Below are 5,228 nucleotides of genomic sequence, written 5' to 3' on the forward strand. Positions count from 1 at the left end.
CATTATCCGGGTACCCCATCTTTATCGATTGCCTTACCCCCTTCTTTACTTTTGCTTTCTTACGTGTTGTTTTTTTATTGTTGAGAATTGAATCATTGTCACACTTATCATCATTGATCTTTCACATAGCTAAGAATCGAATTAAGTATTTTTATTCCCTATTCCCTGTGGATTCGATGCCCCGCTCATTCGGGATTATTACTTCGACAAACCCGTGCACTTGTGGGATATACTGAAGGATCTTGTCAAGTTGTTGGCGCCGTTGCCGGGAAATAGGCGTTTAGAGATACTTTGCACTTTGTTTTCTTAGCTATTTCACCATGCATTCTATTTCCTAATTGCTTATTCTATCATCGTTCTGATGTCTTTTTCCTTCTTTTTGGGTGCAGCTCCAGGTTATGACCCGAGGGAATCCCTCAACATTGATTAAAGGAGATCCTGAGCTTGAACGTACACTTAGAAGAAAAGGGAAAGAGCTTGTACAAGAACAGTCTAATCCAGTTGATTTGGAAGTAGAAGACTCTAAAAACATGGTAGAACAGAATGAGCAATAGTGAACATTATCCGATTTTACCAGACATTCAGTATTGGGGACACAGTCGAGTATTGTGCGCCCCCCGATTATAGCTCAGAACTTCGAGCTAAAGCCGGCATTCATCCACATGTTGCAGCAATCCGCACAATTCAATGGTTTGGCCGATGAGGATCCAAACAGTCACATAGAGAGCTTTCTCGAGGTGTATGATATGCTGAAGATAAATGGGGCGACGGATGATGCCATCAAATTGAGAGCCTTCCCATTTTCCCTAAATGGGAGAGCGAAGCAGTGGCTACACTCGTTACCTAGAGCATCAATTACCACGTGGGAGGAGATGGTGGAAGCTTTTCTAGCTCGTTATTTCCCTCCCAGAAAATCAGCAAAGCTTAGGAACGTGATCTCATCCTTTGTTCAGTTGGAATTGGAGTCTCTATTCGAGACATGGGAAAAGTTCAAGGAGCTCCTGAGAAAGTGCCCGCAACACGGATTCTCGGAGTGGATGATTGTTCAAACCTTTACAATGGTTTGAACCCGAGTACAAGGCAACTCTTGGATGCGGCGACAGGAGTTACCTTAGGTAGCAAGACCCCCGATGAGGCCCGTCAAGGAAACCCATATAGCATTACCTACAATCCAGGTTGGAAGAATCATCCCAATTTCTCATGGAGTAATCAAGGTCCACAAAAGGCCATGGGGCCACCGGGTTTCCAACAACAACAACAAGCCCCTCAGGTGGAAAACAGAGTCTCAGGTTTGGAAACCCGAATGAGTGACCTAGAGAAGCACTTGACTAGATTTATACAATCAGCAAATACAAGGTTTGAATCAGTCGAGTCTACACTTCGCAACCACACTGCCTCTTTGTATAACCTTGAAAATCAGATGGGGCAAATTGTGAAGTCTCTCTCTGAAAGGCCACATGGAAGCTTGCCGAGCAATACAGAGACCAATCCTAGAGAGCACGTGAAGGCGATCACTTTGAGAAGTGGTCATGAGGTTGAAGGTAGGCTTCCGAGTGAGAAGCCAAAAGAACACGCACCCGAGGCTATAGATGTTGAAGAGGGAACGAGCAAAGAGAAAGAGGTGGTACCCCCACCTTTTAAGCCAAGAATCCCTTATCCCTCTAGATTGAAAAATGACCAAGGGGATGAACAGTACAAGAAGTTCCTGAGTTTGTTCAAGCAGCTCCACATTAATATTCCTTTTGTTGAGGCATTGGCCCAAATGCCTAAGTATGCGAAGTTCATGAAAGACTTGTTGACCAACAAAAGGAAGTTGGAGGATAGTGCTTCAGTGATTTTAGATGCTCCAGCTCGGTGGTGTTGCAAAAGAACATGCCGAACAAGGAGAAAGACCCAGGAAGCTTCATCATTCCATCCAATATTAGCAATTTAGGTGAGGAAATGGCATTGGCGGACTCAAGGGCCAGTATCAACGTCATGCCATACACCTTCTTTCAAAAGCTAGGCTTGGGCGAGCCTAGGCCTACTCGGATGACTTTGCAACTACCGGACCGAATAGTGCGACATCCGAGAGGCATCATTGAAGACGTGCTTGTCAAGATGGACAAGTACATTTTTCCGGTTGACTTTGTAGTGCTAGATGTCAATGAGGATGCAGATGTACCCTTGATACTTGGGAGACCGTTCTTGTGGACATCCAAAGCATTGATTGACATGGACGGCGGAGAGCTCACATTGAGAGTTGGAGATGACAAGCTCATATACCGCCTTGCTGAAGCCATACGGCATTCTCTTGATTTCGATGATACGTTATATTTTCTAGACACTACTGATGAGATTATTGATGAATACATGTAGGAAATGTTCAATCCGGATCCGTATGAAGGTTTGTTCAACCAAGAAGAGGGACATGAAGATGTAATGATGCTTGGATCGACGGAAGAAGTCCCATCTACCCTGGGGATCTTGAAGAAGGTGCTCCGAAAGATGAAGAGGGCTAGGAGATGCCACCGGAAATTCTCCAAGGCTGTTGGAGACGTCCGTGAACCAAAGAAGTTGGATGAACCATTGCTAGGCAGTCCCAACCCGATAATACACCCTCTACCCTCAAGAGACTCTGCACATCATGTTTTCAAGCCACAGGTAAGAGGGCAACCATCATCTATGAACCCCCATGAGGTAAGACAAGGTACGTCAAGTTTAGTGACGTAAAACAAGCACTTCTTGGGAGGCAACCCAAGTTTTTACTGTTTTCTTATTTTTAGTTAGGTTGTTTGCATGAATAAATTGTTAAGTGTTGGTATCTTGATTTTTATGATGCTTGTGCTGCGATTTTTATTGTGGGTTTTTAAAGTCATTGTGTGTTTTCAAGTGGAATTGGAGAAGTATGGTCGTTTGAGCTCTATTTCATGTTTTTCACTGGTAAAATTTGCATAATAGAGCAGGCTCTGAGTGTGTAAACATGTTCAGAAATTTTCTGCCGAGTCTGCAGATTTTTTCTAAGTCATCCAGAGACAACACATGGGAGAGTGATATTTCCGCACTACCGTGGAGCTGCACTGTGAGCTTAGCCAGAGAAGGCACAGGGGTGTGTGGCTGCCCCTTTGAACGACCATGTGACTGTCACACGCCCGTGGGTAATTTCCACACGGGCTTGTGAATTCCTGCAGAGTTGGGCAGATTATCCCGAAAGCACACAGGGGCGTGGACTCGCCCCTGTGGGTGACCTTGTGAACTACCCACGGGCGTGAGTAATTTCCACACGCCTGTGTGAAACTCTGCAGACGAGTTCTCTCCATCTCGAGAAGGCAAAGGGGCGTGTTGCTGCCCCTGTGAGATGGGCATGTGAATGCCCACGCCCGTGCGGAATTTCCGCACGGGCGTGTGGAACACTTGGTATTCTTCTCGGATATTCAGAGAAGCCACGCAGGCGTGCGGCTGCCTGCATGGAGTCGGCCCGCAGGGCGTGGGTATTTTCCACACGCCCGTGTGAGATCGTTCAAAGTTAGTGAATGTTTTTTCCAGAGAGCGCCCAGGGGCATGCACCTGCCCCTGTGATGCTCTCCTATAGGGCGCACGGGCGTGGGTAATTATCGCACGCCCGTGTGGATGCACAGAACATCAAGGGTCGCGAGTTTTTTTTAAAGAAGATCAGTTTCTCTCCCTCTTCATGACCTCTATTCATCTGGAAACACTATCACATCATTCTCCGATTTCATAGCGCTAATTTGGTAGAATTTCTGCAAGGTTTTCAGGCCGGTTCTTCATTTTCTCATCCCTTCTCGTCGGTAAGCCCTATTCATCATTTTCTTTGCCAATTCTTGGTTTCCATCGAATAATCTGGTTAATAATGGTTCGTTTCTTCAATTAGAAAGATGATTGATGTTTAGAACGAAGTTAGAAGTATTTTTAAGTTGTATTTTTGGATTTTTGAAGCGCGACCGTGCGGTTTTCACGCCCCGTGGATCAACACGGGCGTGCGGAAATTCCATACGACCGTGTGGATTTCTGCACCATTATTTTATCAACTTGTTTGATCGATTTCGTTTCAAATTTTATAGATTATGGCACCTCGATCGAAAAAGCAAGCTGATAAGAGGCCGCGTGAGTCATCCCCTGAGACTAAGGGCATGAGGTTCGCTATGAGCGCTTGTCTAGACTCCGGTTCGGATAGACTCAATTCCTGGACACGACTATACTGCGAGATCTACAACAGGGAGATGAATTCACTAACGAGGTAGAGGATCTCATTTCAGCAGGTGGTTGGCGGCAGTTATTGACGATTAGAGAGCCCGCCATCCGAGAGTTTACACTAGAGGTGCTATCATCATTCGAATCGACGGATCATACGCAAGCTTTGACACTTTGAACTCCATTCGATTCGGGTAATTTGGACACCACCATAGCTTGAGTGTTACTCAGTTTTCAACACTACTTGGCCTGTATGAGGAGGCATTCACGAGATCACGGAAGAGATGCGCTCGGGTTAGCGACTAATTATCCCGGAAACCTTGACCCCCGAGAGAGCTTACAAAGTGCTATGTGGTCGAGTCGATCTGAGCCGGGGGTGTCCAAGGTCACATGCCTTTCCCGACCTGCATACAGATATTTACATGCCATCATGAGTAGATCGGTGTATGGCCGTGGTGATAGCACTGGTGTTCTGAGCCGTCAGGAACTACTATATTTGCACTCGATGGTGCAGCATGTACCAATTCACTTAGGGCACATCATGGCAAAGTACGTCAGACATCAGGGATACTATGCTAGATTGGGAGCGATCTTCTCGGGCCCCTACATTACGAGATTAGTGCTGGGCATGGGTCTCTTGGATTCGATTCGTGGGGCCGAGAAGACGAGTATACCTGCTCCCCTGAGTCTAGAGACAATGAGATTGATGGGTATGATCCCCAGGGTTCGGACAGGGGTTTTTTTGCTTTAGTGCTACCGAGCTCGAGGAGATAGGCGAGGATGAGGGTGATGAAGTCGGGGGCATCTCGCCTGCTCCCGAACCTCGGCCCGGGACCCGATGGAGACCGAGGCATCTCCAGTGGCATAGGAACCACCCCCCGTGAGTATGTTTTCACTATCTCGAGCTTATGATCGCTTTGAGAGGCTCGAGGCGCTTTTGGGGGTGGTACGGACTGAGGTAGCGGAGGCTCGAGCTGAGGATTGCAGAGATTAGGGCTACTGAGGTCATTCGATTACCACAGAGTTCATGGCGCGTT

At 46.8% G+C, this 5,228-nt stretch overlaps 1 non-coding gene across 1 annotated transcript; it reads right to left on the reverse strand.

Annotated features, from left to right (window-relative positions):
- Positions 1-920: 920 nt before the first annotated feature.
- LOC120255967 lies at positions 921-1,027 on the reverse strand. The gene has a single exon (XR_005535156.1). It is a non-coding gene; the product is annotated as a small nucleolar RNA R71 (small nucleolar RNA).
- Positions 1,028-5,228: the final 4,201 nt, after the last annotated feature.

The sequence above is a fragment of the Dioscorea cayenensis genome, unplaced genomic scaffold (assembly GCF_009730915.1).
Source record: "Dioscorea cayenensis subsp. rotundata cultivar TDr96_F1 unplaced genomic scaffold, TDr96_F1_v2_PseudoChromosome.rev07_lg8_w22 25.fasta BLBR01001254.1, whole genome shotgun sequence".
Classification (NCBI taxonomy): Eukaryota; Viridiplantae; Streptophyta; class Magnoliopsida; order Dioscoreales; family Dioscoreaceae; genus Dioscorea; species Dioscorea cayenensis.